At 46.0% G+C, this 14,750-nt stretch overlaps 1 long non-coding RNA gene across 3 annotated transcripts in view; it reads left to right on the top strand.

Moving 5' to 3' along the window:
- Positions 1 to 14,750, top strand: part of LOC140458753 (uncharacterized) — a 128,202-nt gene that overhangs the window by 64,417 nt on the left and 49,035 nt on the right. For 2 of the 3 annotated variants that reach the window (XR_011953631.1, XR_011953633.1), the window contains exon 5: positions 8,204 to 8,491. This is a non-coding gene — a long non-coding RNA (uncharacterized lncRNA). Of the gene's footprint in view, positions 1 to 8,203; positions 8,492 to 13,418; positions 13,593 to 14,750 lie in introns of those variants that run through there. The other variant, XR_011953632.1, reaches the window with a different exon arrangement.

Genomic DNA, 14,750 nt, shown 5'->3' with positions numbered 1-14,750 from the left:
AAAGTTTGAGGGAGATAAGGCTTTTCTCATGGGAGAGAGGAAGGAGGTGGGGCGACCTGGGTAGAGGTGAACAAGATGATGAGAATCACACAGAGAGAGGGAATAGTGAGAAACTTTTTCTCCTATGGCATAAATGGCTGTTACAAGGCGGCATAATTTTAAGGTGATTGGAAGATGGATAAGAGGATCGAGATGGTAGGTGGTTGGATGGACTGTCAATGGTTCTAGTAAAATTAGACACATTCGGGACATCTAATAGACTCTTGAACAGACACATGAATAGTAGTAAAATGAAGGGTATGTAGGCTAGTTTGATTTTACAGTCGGATAAAAGGTTGGCATAGCATCATGGCCGAAGGGTCATGGGCTGAACTGTTCTGCGTTCTGTATTCTGTCTGGTAAACTGGGTAATAAGCTCAGATCAGTGAAAAAGGATATGGCATTCAGGAGGAGCTAGTGAACTGGATACAAAATTTCCTTGATGGTTGTAGACAGAGGGTGATGGGAGACCTGTTGTTTTTCTGACTGGAGACATGTGACCAGCGGTGGAGTGGGCCCACTGTTGTTTGTCATTTGGATAAATGGTTTGGTTGGGAATATTGGTTTCCTGCTAAGTAAGGTGTTTGGGTGACACTGAAATTGGTGGTAAACTGGACAGTGGAGAAGGTTATCTATGATACAACAGGATGGACAGTACTGCTGGGATAGTGGGCTGAAGAATAGCAGATGGAGTTTAATTAGATAAAGGTGAGGTGTTCCATTTTGGTGAAACAAACCAGGGTGGGACTTGTACAGTTAATGTTCAGGCCCTGGGTAGTGTTTTTAGTCAGAGATCCAGTGACCCAGGTAGACAGTTCTTTGAATGTGGTGTCACAGGTAGACAGGCTGGTGAAGCAGGCGTTTGAGGTGGTTACCTTCATTGGGGAGAGCATTAAGAGTAAGAGTTGGGATGTCATGTTGTATCTGTAGAAGGCATTGGTGGGGCCACCATTAAAACATTGTTGATCAGTGGGAAGAACTCCTCAAGTCACTTACTTCCTTTAAGGAAGGGCATTAAATATTCTAACCTGGTCTGGCCAACATTTGACTCCAGACCCACAGCAATATGGCTGACTCTGAGCTACCCTCTGGGTAATTAGCAGTTGGGTCAAAGAATGTTAGCCCAGGCAGTGACACCCACATCCCAGGAATGAATAAATAAAAATCCATATATCCCTCCCTACCTCTGTAAACACATCCAGCTGCAGCAATCCATCTTGGCTTTGTAACACCGTTCAGACCCTGACCCCTCTCTGTAACACTCTCACCACCTCCAGCACCTTCACCTCTCCCTGTTCCCATTGTGTCAATAAACCCTGACCATGGCTCCCCTTCCCACTGCCCTCCTCCTTCTAGCATACCCTTTGCAATCTATTTAACATTTACTCCTAAAACACTCTATCACTTCAGGATTTCAAGTACTTTTTGGGGATCTTCTCAGCCTCATAATCTAGTATGGTCCCTTTTGTCCTGTGTGCGGGACCAGTGGGGATTTCTTGCTGAGGTTTTTACTGTTTCAGTGGAATGTCCTTCTGTTGAGTGTTTTACACTGTTCCTTCAAATGATTTCCACTGTCCATTTACAGACACATGTTCCAGTCTGTTTAGCCTGTTTACCTTGGTCAGTTCTCCTCTCACACACATGTAATTGGCTATTTTTGTTTCTAGTTGTAGCTTGTCCTTTCTTTAAATCACTTTAAAACTTTATATTTCTATAAACTGCACTTTATCACAATTTCCCGAAGGATCTCTCCCGGTGACATTACTCATTCACTAAGTTTCATTACACGGTCGCTCTGCGATAGTTATGTCCCTTAACAGTTGCACAATGTGTTTTTCAAAGAAACACTGAAAAAAAAATTAACCGAACTCCTCTTCCAATATCAATGTTGACCGTGTGATTGTCACAGACTATACAAGTATTGAAGTTTTCCAAAATTATCAAAATGCTTTTGTTAAAAAAATTGCAACGAGTCCCTGTGTAATGCAATGATGAGCAATGGCATACTGTTCAGTGGCTAAAACTGCTGTGCTGCTTGTGTCCTTGGCAAGTAGTAATTACATTCAGACTGACACTACTTCATGATCTGCAGCCAAATGCTTTCTCTGTAATGCCTTTGTTATCCATTATTTTTTAGTGTTACCCATTTTTCCTGAGTTTCCGCAAGATTGTGAACCATTGAATATTTTTGTTCACCCTGTATCCATGTCTCCCTGGTGTCTAAATCTCTTTTATCTCTGTGTCACAAATCCATCGACCTTATTACAGTGATGTTGTCCATTAAGAAAACATAACTTACTCTTTCCCACAATTTTCTGTCACAAATCTTTTTGCTGATGTACAATTTTAGTTAAACTCTGTCCCTTCCTGTTCCTTTCTGATTGCCTTCAGCCACATCCCCATGCTGTTCCATTGCTTCACCTTTTCTCTTTGGATTTGGAAAGTTCCTTTCACTTGAACCCTGTCCCAGCATCCTCCCTCTCAGTTTAAAGCCCTGTCCATAAACCTACTGACATGATCGGCCAGGACACTGCTCCCAGCATGGTTCCAGTGGGACCATCCTAATGGATTATGTATTAAATCAGGTATGGGATGTGGGTGTCTCTGGCTGACCAGCCTTTCTTGCCCAGTCCTAGCTGCCCTTGAACTGAGTCACTTGCTTGGCCTTTGAAGATGGTAATTGGGAGGCAAATACTTTGCTGTGGCTATGTCGTGCAGACCACGTGAGGGTGGGCAGATGTCCTTTTCTGAATGACATAGCAGCCTGGGATACATTTCCCTGGGCACTGGGGATTTCTCCACCTTTATGCCTGTGAAAACATTTAATACCTCCTCCTTATTGATCTTAACATATTCTGGAACCTCAGCATCCCAAATGAAATCCCCGGCAATAATGTCTTTCTCCTGTGTGAATACAGATGGGAAGTATTCATTGAAGACCTCACCTGCTTCCTCTGGCTCTATGCACAGATTGTCCCTTTGGTTTCTCACAGGCCTCACTCTTTCGTTGGGAATCCTCTGACTCTCACGATGCTGATAAATTACCTGTGGCTTTTCCACAATTGTATCTGCCAAATATATTTCATGACCATTGTTTGTCCCTCATTTTCCACAATCCCCTTGCACTCTCTATACTTGTGAAGGGCTTCACCTGATTTTATTGCACTGTATTTTCTTTATCAAACTCACGATATCACTTGATCAGTATTCCCTGGACTTGCTGCCTTTATTATTCACTCTTCAAGGAGCACGCTGCCCCTGCGGTCTCACTGCATCATTTTAAAATACTCCACTTTCCTAACATGGACCCAACTGCAGGGAGTTCCTCCCTGTCTCTGTTTGCCAGATCCTCTGTAATGATCGTGATACTGATAGGAGGCTCAGTTGTGAGGGGGACAGACAGGAGACTGTGTGGCTCCAGAAGAGACCACAGGATGGTGTGCTGCCTCCCAGGTACCAGGATCAAGGATGTCTCTGAGTCGTTATTGAACATTATGAAGGGGGAGGGTGAACATCCTGAGGTCATTGTGAACATTGGTCCACATGACAGAGGTAGACAAAGGGATGGGGTCCTGTGAAATGAGTACAGGGAGTCAGGTGAGAAGTTAAAAAAAGCAGGATATTGACCTTAATGATCTTCAGATTACCCCCAGTGCCAAGTGCCAGTGAGGATAGAAATAGAAAGGTAGGCCGGATGGATGTGTGGCTGAGGAGCTGGTATAGTGGGCAGGGTTTTCAGTTCAGGGGTCATTGGGATCTCTTCTGGGGTAGAGGGGACCTGTACAAAGGGGATAGTTTGCACTTGAAGCAAAGGGGCACAAGTATCCCAGGGAGGAGATTAGCTCGTGTTACCCAGGAGGATTTAAACTAGTTTGGCAGGGAGTTGAGACTCTGAGTGAGAGAGGGACCATCGAAAAGTCAGGGGAAATACATCAGCATTCAAGAGCAAGTTACCTATTCAGGATATCCAGGGGCACAGTCGAGGGAGGGAAAAGACATCTGGTTTTAAAGGGCATTTATTTCAACACACGAGGCCTGACTGGTAAGGCAGACGAGCTCAGAGCATGGATTAGCTCTGGGGACTGGGGTATTATAGCCATAACCGAAACATGGCTGAGAGAAGGGCAGGACTGGCAGCTCAGTGTTCCAGGATACAGAAACTGCAGGCGTGATAGAAGGACAAGTAAGTGAGGAAGGGGAGTTGTCCTTTTCATTAGGAAGGACATAACAACTGTGTATCGAGACAATTCTGTTATGCAGTCATCAAATGAGGGCATAAATTTAAAAGTTAGAAACAAAGAGGGGATGGTCAGTCTGCTGGGATCGTGTTCTAGACCCTCAAATAGCCAGCGGGGACGAGAGGAGCAAATATATAGTGAGTTTGCAGGTACCTATGAAAATAATAGAGTAGTATTGGATGGAGATTTTAACTGTCCCTGGATTGATTGGGTCACCCAGAGGGTAAAAGGCCCGCACTGTGTGGCATTTGTAAAATGTGTCCAAGAAAGTTTCCTAAACCAAGACGTAGAGGGCTCTATGCTACTCAGGCGGGTGCAAAACTGGACCTCTCCTCAGACAACCAGGTCAGGCAAGTGACTGAAGTATCAGTCGGAGAGCACATTGCGTCCAGTCACCACAACTGTCTTTGTTTTAACATAGTTGTGGAGAAAGATCAGACGGGTTGACAGATTTAGGTCTTAAACTGGAACTGGGCCAATATTGGGACCATTCAGCAGGATCGAGCAGGGGTTGATTGGGTGAAGGTAACACTCACACGACACTAGGGTATAGTCCAGATGGTTTACAGAGGAACCCCGATTGTCTGAACAAGATGGACGGACACTATTCCGTTCAGATAATTGATTATTTGGTTAATCGATTCAATACCTTTCCTCTGGGGCTCGGTGTTTTCAGTCCAGTCTGCTCCCTGTTCAGGTGACTAGGCAGCAGCAAGCCATGAGCGAGCCCCCACACCCTGCCAAACCCCAAAAGCACACCCCCCTCGCCTCCAAACCCATCCAACACCGCCCCCACCTGACTCTCAACGTCGCCCCCCCAAACTGACCCAACAGCGAATCCTGCCCCCAAAAGCGTCCGACACCACCCTGCACCCGCCGCCTGCCCCCACTTCCCAGACACGTCCGACATCACCCTCAGCCCGTCCCCAAACCCGTTCAACACCGCCCCCCCCCGCCCGCCACACCCACCGTCCAATCCATGTCCACGCCCATGCCCCCGTAAGTGTTACCTCGGTAAGCGGATAGTGAAGAAGGTGTTTGGTATGCTTTCCTTTATTGGTTAGAGCATTGATTATTGGAGTTTGGAGGTCATGTTGCAGCTGTACAGCACACTGGTTAGGGCACTTTTGGGATATTGCATGCAGTTCTGATCTTTTTCCTATTGGAAGGATGTTGTGACACTTGAAAGTGTTCAGAAAAGTTTTACAAGGATGTTGCCAGGATTGGAGGATTTGAGCGATCGGGAGAGACTGAAACGACTGAGACTGTTTTCCCTGGAGCGTCAGAGGCTAAGGGGTGACATTCCTGAGGTTTATAAAATCATGAGGGACATGGATAGGATAAACAGACAAGGTCTTTTCCCTCGGGTAGTGGAGACCAGAAATGGAGGGCGTAGGTTTAGGGTGAGAGATGAAAGATTTAAAATGGACCTAAGGGGAAACCTTTTCACGCAGAGTGTGGTTATGTAGGGAATGTACTGCCAGAGGAAGTGGTGGAGGCTGGTATAATTGCAGCATTCAAAAAGCATCTGGATTGGTATATGAATAAAACCGGTTTATTGGGATATGGGCCAAGTGCTGGCAGATGGGACGAGATTAGGAAAGGATATCTGGTCGGCGTGGCCGAGTTGGACCGAAGGGTCCGTTTATGTGCTGTACGTCTCTAGGTTTCTCTGGCTCTAAATGGTTTCCACTGTTCATTTACAGACTGACATTTCAGTCTGTTTCCCCTGTTTACTTTGGTCAGTTCTCTCTCAAAATCATATAATGGGCTTTGTTACTGATGCTCGGGTGTGCTTTATGGTCATTTTAAAATGTCATAATCTCTTTGAATTCCGGTATAATTTCTTGGAGGATCTCGGTGTGATATTACTCATTCACTCAGCTTCATCACCCAATAGTCTATCTGAGATAGTTACATCCCTAGCTATTTGCACAATGTGTTATTCAAAGAAACACTGACAAAAACATTCAAGGAGGATCTCGGATAATATCACTCTTGCCAATGTGTCTGTCCCAGATTAGACAAAGATTGAAGTCTTCAAAAATTATCACACCACCTTTGCTACAATTTCTAATGAATTCCTGTTTAATGCAGGGATGAGCAATAAAACACTGCAAGGCAGCATCTCCGAGACACCCACACCTCTCAATCACACCGCCCCGTGGCCCAACATTTCAACTCGCCGCCCCACTCTGCCGAGGACATGGAGGTCCTGGGCCTCCTTCACCGCCGCTCCCTCACCACCAGACGCCTGGAGGAAGAACGCCTCATCTTCCGCCTCGGAACACTTCAACCCCAGGGCATCAATGTGGACTTAAACAGCTTCCTCATTTCCCCTTCTCCCACCTCATCCTAGTTTCAAACTTCCAGCTCAGTTACTGTCTCCTTGTCTTGTCCGGACTTGTCCTACCTGCCTAACTCCTTTTCCACCTATCCACTCCACCCTTTCCTCCCTGACCTATCACCTTCATCCTCTCCCCCACTCACCCATTGTGCTCTATGCTATTCTCTCCACACCCCCACCTTCCTCTAGCTTATCTCTCCAAGCTTCAGTCTCACTGCCTTTATTCCAGATGAAGGGCTTTTGCCCGAAACGTCGATTTCGAAGCTACTTGGATGCTGCCTGAACTGCTGTGCTCTTCCAGCACCACTAATCCAGAATCTGGTTTCCAGCATCTGCAGTCATTGTTTTTAACCAGTTTAAAAACTGTTTTCCTGCTTGTGTTTTTGACATAGCACCCAGAATTTGCATTCAGGCTGATTCAGCTGCATAATCTGAGACCAAGTGCTTTCTCTGTAATGCCTTTGTTGTCCATTAGTGTCAGGGTTCCCATCTTGCTTTTCCATTCTGCCTGAGATCCTGTAAGGTTGTTTACTGTTGAATATTTATGTTCCACCTTTTGTTCACCCTGTAATCACGTCTGTCTGGTGACTAAGTCTCATTTATCTCTGTGTCACAAGGCTATTACCTTAATGAAGATACTTTGTCCATTCCAAATCAAAACAACATTATAATTTCCTCTTCCCCACAATGTCCTGTCACAAAACAATTCATTGATGTACAGTTTTAGTTAAACTCTGTCCCTTCCTGTTCCTTTCTGCTTGTCTTCAGCCACATTCCCATGCTGTTCTGAGGCTTCACCTTTTCTCTCTGGATTTGGAAAGCTCCTTTCACCTGAAGCCTGTCCCTGCATCCTCTCTGTCAGTTTAAAGCCCTGTCCATAAACCTACTGACATGATTGGCCAGGACACTGCTCCCAGCAGTGTTGATTTTAATTCACTCATGGGATGTTGCTGTCTCTGGCTGGCCAGCATCGCATGCCCACCCTGACCAGCCTTAGAGCTGAGTGACTTGCCAGATCATTACAGTGGGCATTTCAGCGTCGATCCCATTACGCTGGGTCTGGATTCATATGTAGGCCAGACTGGCAGCCTATAACAGATTTGCTTACTGAAAGGGTATTATTAAGCAGTTAGATGTGTATCCCTGACTCTGGCATTAAATTAGGAAAGGATATCTGGTCGGCGTTAAATTCTGGATGAACAGTCTAGTGAGAGTAACACGAGGTCATTGCCTGGTCTACTGATAGCTCCCTCATCCCTGAGTACTGATCCCAGTGCACCTTCTTCCTGACCGTGGTTTGATCCTGATACCTTCCTGCACTCTGGTGATATCACACAGTCTCTCTCCATGTGGTATCTGTCACTGTGAGGGTCTAATTGATGCCAGTGACTGCACCTTTTGCAGCTACTCCAGATCCTAAGCCAACAGAATTCTCCACTCCAGGGAGATGAGGCAACACAGACCAGGGATGGAGACAGGGATTTTCCAGATCTCTGTGGGACTTAGTGCCATTTTCCATGTGTAACCCTCACTGCATCAGTCTAATTTCCCATTCTGTCTGTTTCTCTATCTCCTGTAGATACTCAGGATGCTTTTGACTCAACAGAATTCCCAATTCCTGTCTCGTCCATCACCACACTGAAGATGGTTGGTCAGCCAGAGAGATGGAGAGTGAGAGCTGGAGCCTTCAGTAAATCCTGCAGCGAGGCAAGATAACTCACAGTGAACAGAGCAGAGTGGATTTAAGGGATCGAACTTTGGTCCAGAAGACATGACACAGATACAGTGTTGAAGGGTAAACACAGAGCATGATGGTCCCAGGCTCAAACCCCACCGTCTTGTTAATTTACATCTCTGCTGCAATACAGTAAGTTGACAGTTATCAATTCAGGCCTGTGCTGTCTTAGTGAGGATCAGTTCAACAGAGGGGAAAGCAGGCCTCCCTCAAGGAGATGGTATTGAAACCTGGGATCTTTCTGTTCTATCTTCCCTCCTCACGCTGTCTCTTGTCATGTGATAGAGTCATACAGCAAGGAAACATGCCTTTCGGTCTAACTTGTTTGTGCCAATATCGTGAATGCTTGTAATTCCCAGAAGTTTTCCTATTTCTGTAACCTCCACCACTCCCATATTCCCGCTGTATATTTGAAACCTACTCCGATGCTGACGACTCTCCCTGTATGTAAATTGCTCCAATGTCGATAACATGCCCAATCTCAGTAATCTCATCCTGCACTCAGTACAATAATTCCCATTTCTATAGTTTTGCACAATACTTACAGTAACCCCGTCTCTGTAAAATCCTCCAGCCTGAAGCAAAATACCCACCTGTGTACTTTCCTCAAGCCCCAAGAAAACATGATATCACTGTAACCTTCTGCAGGTCCGATCACACTCCTGCCTCCTGGCCTATAGCACCACACGACCACAGTAACCTTCTCCCAACCCTACCGACCTCCTTACCGATATGAACACCTCCAGACCTTTTTCAAGCCACAACAGCACTCCACATCTCTGTTTGCTCGTCCACTCCCTATAGTCCTCTCAGCACCTCAAACACTCTCTCTTTGTGTAATTCTGCAATTTGGGGCAGCACGGTGGCTCAGTGATGAGCGATGGTGCCAGGGACCCAGGTTTGATTCTAGCGTTCGGTGACTGTCTGCCTGTGTAGAGTTTGCACCTTCTCCCTGTGTCTGCGTGAGTTTCCTCCAGGTGTTCCAGTTTCCTCCCACAGTCCAAAGATGTGCAGGTCAGGTGAATCGGCCATGCTAAATTGTCCATCGTGTTAGGTGCATTGTCGGAGAGAAGTGGGTCTGGGTGGATTACTCTTTGGAGAGTTGGTGTGGACATGTTGTGCCAAAGTACCTGTTCCCATGCTGTAGGGAATCTAATCTAAACTCTCCCTCTGCGTTCCATATTACTGCCCCTAAATATATCCATCTATCCATAATCAGCCCCAACCCCTTCAAACCTCCGAGTCTCTGTGAACTCCCACAGCTCCAACATCCCTCCTTAACTGTGTAACCTTTTCCATTCCTGAAACACTCTGAAAATGTGGGCATCCTACAAACCTCCCTATCTGCGTAATCCTCTCAGGACCCTGTAAAACTACCGATCTGTGGAACCAGCTCCAATGCTTGTGACTCTCCCGATCAGTTTGTATAAGACTTACTATCTCAGTAACATTCTCCCGTCACTATCACCCGCCCTGTCAGTGTAAGCTCCTCCGGTCCCCCTACCAATCTAATCATCTCCATAATCTTCTCCAGCTCTTACATCCCTATCTGTGTAAACGTTACACTCCTCTACAACCATCCCTAAAGCAGAAACTTCCTCCAGTGTCTGTAATACTCCCTATCTGTGTTTGTGTCTCCAGGATGTATTGCTGTTCCTGTCTCTGTAAACTCTGACAGATTGTACAGCTTGCCAGTCCGTATACTTTCCAGAACCTCAGCATCTGACATCAACAAAAGTCTTCATTAACTACAGCCTTCCATATCTCTGTTCTTTCCTCAATTCTATGCAACTCTCCTAATCTCTGTAAGTAGCTCAATTCTATAAAATACCCCATGCCTGCGTAAACTGACCCAGTCCGACAGTGAGAAGCCTCACTGACCTTTTGATCGCCTGTAGTCCCTTCAGATCTCCCTGTATCTTCCCTGACTCCATTGAATACAGCCTATCCCATGTTATAACTCCTCTAACTCATATGTTACTCCCCATCTCTGTGATATTCTTCAGTCACTGCAATTCTCATTCTTTATCTCCAGATCTTCCAATCCCCTGATCGATGTAAGGTTTTGATCCTTTGTAGCATGTTTAACACCTGGAGCAGCCTCCAACTCCTCAACGCATCCTGTTGCTGTAACCTCCTCAAATACTACAGCTCACTGTCTTTGTAATATCTTCCAGTATCTGCAACCCTCTCGATTTTTGTAACCCCCACCAGAACAGCATTCCACATCTCTGTGTAACTGATGGGAATGCTGCAGACCTGCCTTCACAGTCCTCAGTAACTCTCTGAACTCCTGCAGCCCTACAACCCTCAGTATCTCTGGCTCCTCCAATCCCTACACTTCTCCCTGGCTGTTTGAACTGATCCAGCCCCTTCAACCCTCCCCTCCACTCTTGTCCATGTCAGTGTAATTCCCAGCACCAACAATCCTCCCAGTCTCTATAAACTCCTGCAGCTCCAACTACCACCCCAATCCGTGTAATCTTCAGTCCCTCCAGTCCTTCCTTTTTCTATAAACACCTGTAGCTCCAAATACCACCCCATCTGTCTACTCTCCAGTGCCTATAACCCTCCCTTTCTCTGAACATTTCTGTAGCTCCAACTACTACTGTGTAATCTCTAGTCCCTATATTCCTCCTGATCTCTGTAAATCCTTCAGAACTGATAATCCTGTAACTCCACTGGACATCTTTCAGCCCGACAACCACCTGATCTCTAACCACCAACAGTGATCTCAAACCACCGAACTCTGTAACATCCTCCAGTCTCTACAGCCCAGCTTTTCTCTCTTAGCTTCTCTGGTAACTGTATTCCCCTTCATCTCCGGTTACAGACCCTTGCTCAGTGAAACAATGTCTCAGTATCGAATCTGTAAGAACACAAGAATCTTTGGTGTATCAACAAATTTGACTCATTTTCTAAATTTTAACGACTGCAAGTTCAACCTCTCCACCTCTTTTCATCAATATCCCTCCATTTTGAAGACCAGCCTGGTGAACCTTTCTGCAGTTGTTCTGAAACCAAGAGCTGACAGCAATAATCATGAAAGTGCTGGAATGTATCATAAACGATATGCCAGAAATACTAACTGCACACTTAGAAACTTATGGAATAAGCGCAGTCCATAAGACCATCATATATAGGGGTAGAATTAGACCATTCAATCCATCAGGTCTATTCCACTATTCGATTGTGTATGAATTGTTTCTCAACCCCATTCTCTCACTCCCTGTAACCCTTGATCTCTTTATTCATCCAGAACCTGCTTATCTCTGAGTAAGATACACTGAATCACTTAGCATCCACAGCCCCATGAGACAGTGAGTTCCACAGATCCATCACCCTCTGGCTGAATAAATACCTCCACATCTCTATTCTAAAGGGTGGTCCCTTCACTCTGAAGCTGTGCTCTTGGCCTCTGGTCTCTCCTGCTCGTTGAAACATCTTGCCCCCGTCCACTCCATCCAGGCCCCTCAGTTTTCTGTAAGTTTGAATGAGATTCTGCCGCCGCCTCTGAAACTTCAACAAGTGCAGTCCCAGAGACTTCACCTGCTCCTCATATGACACAAATTTCATCCCTGCGATCTTTCTTGGAAACCCATTTCTCGTACCCCTTCACATCCTTTGGTCCGACTCTTAATGAATAACGTGTAGAGTGTAGTCCCAACACTGACCCCTGCGGTGCTCCCCCCATCACCAGTTCCCATGGTGAAAAAGACCCCTTTCTTCACACTCTCTGTCTTGTGCCAATCAGACAAATCCTCTCTCCATGCTCAGCATGTTGTTCTGAAACGGAAATGTCATTTCACACCCACTGCTGGATTTATTTTTCTGTCTGGCTGTAAACAGCAGAGTTTCCCCATTACCTTCCCATCTGTAATTCCCTGGAGAAGGTGGTGGGGAGCTGCCTTCCTGACCCATTGCAGTCCTTTGGGTGTAGGGACAGACTCAGTGCTGGGAGGATGGAGTGTGGCTTGGAGGGCACCTTGGAAATGTTGGTGTTTCCGTGCACTTGGAGTTCCTCTCTTTCCAGGGTATAGTGGTTCCGGGTTTATGAAGTGCTGTTGAAAGGGCCTTCCTGAGTGACCTCAGAGCTACTTGTAGATCTTTTATTCCTTCATTTATTCATGAAGATGAGCTTTGTTGGCTGGGCCAGCATTTATTGGTGATATGGAGTTGTCCCTGAGAAGGTGGTAGTGAGCTGACTTCCTCAGCCACTGCACCAGCCGTTGGAACTGTTGTTATCCGTGTACCCTCCAGCAGGCGCTACAACACTCCTCATGTCTGTAACTGCAAACAGATAATGCACCTCTCCCTTTTTTATCTCACATCCTCCCCGCCATATAAATCTGACAGTTCCTCACAATATCTCACCTCCTCCATTCCCATCTGTTCTAGAGATCACTAAAATTACTTTATTCTTGTTTAAACTTCTGATCATCCAAAATCTCTCCCATTTTAAATGTGAAACCCCTTCAGTTTCTGTTACTCTCCATATAACTGCAATCACTGATAGCACAGGTTCCCTTCCTAAATCTCTAATTACAATGATTGTGTTTGCTAAAGTGGCACTTTTCTTCCTCCCTATCCATCTCAGGACTTCCAGCCCCTACAATCCCACTATTTGGAATGCTCACAATTTCTACACCACCTCAAGTCCTGGGGGTCCTTGAAAATTACCAGTGCCCCAAAGGCTTATATTCCCCCCAGTTACTGCAAGTCTTCTCACTCTGTCACATCCAAGTCTCCATCCAAATCTCCAGGACCAGACAACACTTGCTGGCTCTCAATTTGCATTTGTTGAAGTCTACACATCTCTGTAAGCAGCTCAGAAAAAGTCACTTAGACTCTACAAAGCTCCGTCATGCACAAGCCACCATCTCTCTTTTCCCTTGCCTTCTTCAATGTCTGAAACTCTCACTGTATCTTCCAGTAACGTTCTTGAGTTGCTGCAGGTTTGCCTAGTTCCCCAGAATACCTGTTCCATCCCATATAGCACGCTCAATCACTGTAACACTCTCTGCTTTGTCTAGTCCTGCCTTTTCTAATGTTTTTCCAGGCACAACGGCGATCATATAAGAGAGCAATACGGAATGGAATGTTATAAATTTCAGCTGAGTATTGAGGCCTATCGTTACCTGGGAGTCACAAAGGGAGGGAACCTGAGAGAGAGCAGCACAGAGCGGGAGAATATTAATCAGTAGCGAGGTTTGAGGCCGACGAGGACTTGGAGTTGGAGAAACAGCAGAGCAGGAGGCTCGAAATTAACACCGAGTCACAGAGGGAGTGAACATGTGAGGGAGCAACTTGGAGCAGGAGCATGAGGCTCACTCACACCTGGGAGTTACAGAGGCAGCAAAGTGGGAGGATATAAATCAACACTGAGGATCGAAGCCTAATTGTGCCTGGGAGTCACAGAGACAAGTGACCCTGTGAGGGAGCAAAGTGGAGTGGGAGCTGAAGGATTACACGTCCCTGGGAGTCACAGAGACGGTGACGCTGTGAGGGAGCAGAGTGGAGTGGGAGCTGGAGGATTACACGTCCCTGGGAGTCACAGAGATAACTTCTGCTGCTGGGACCTGCCTGCACTGAGTTTGAAAAAAGTGCAAGAGCCATCGCAGAAAAGGCTGTAATTTCATTGGCTGATAAATACACCGCTATTAGCGACAGTCAGTTAATTGCTATAATTTTTTTTCAACTTCTGAAATAAGGGTTGAACACAGAAATAAGAGGGAGAACTGAAATTGTGAGCAAATATAATAAATTAACCTCAGTAAGCCCAGTTGAATAAGGGACTTAACCATATTGTTATTTCCCGAATGCTAACTTCATTCTAAGTAATTAATTAAGTTACTCCAGACATGTTGCATTTTAAGACATGGCAAGACTTGTTTGTCGATGGAAAATGTGTTCTGTTACATTGGGAAGTCATAGCCCCTGCTTGTGTCCTAGATGGACACTTGGTCATGGAGTTCAGACAGTGACTAGAGACTCTATGGGACATCTGTTATGCTGAGAGTTAGGTGGATAGTACACACACACAGCAGATTACCCTGCAGACATGACAGCCTGGAAGAAGGAAGGGTCTGGGGGATGAGGCAACCAGAGAGAAACAATGAGGGAATACAAGAAAATCCTGGTATCTCCCTCCCAATTCAGTTTCCCAGTTTGGAAGCTGAGTACATTGTAGGCTGCTCAAGGGAGAGCAGTCAGAGCCATGTCTGTGGCACCACAAGCAGCCTGACTGTACAGGTGGGGAGGGAGAAGGAAGGAGGAGCAATAGTCACAGGGGAGACAGGAAAGTGAAGAAGGTGTCGGTGTGTCTGTAATTCCAGGATAGTGGGGTTAAGAATGTCACTGTGTCTGCAGGACATTCGTCTGGGGAACAGTG

Source organism: Chiloscyllium punctatum, chromosome 34 (assembly GCF_047496795.1).
Source record: "Chiloscyllium punctatum isolate Juve2018m chromosome 34, sChiPun1.3, whole genome shotgun sequence".
NCBI lineage: Eukaryota > Metazoa > Chordata > Chondrichthyes > Orectolobiformes > Hemiscylliidae > Chiloscyllium > Chiloscyllium punctatum.
The sequence above is the reverse complement of the archived record's forward strand: the minus strand, read 5'-3'. Positions and strand labels throughout refer to the sequence as shown.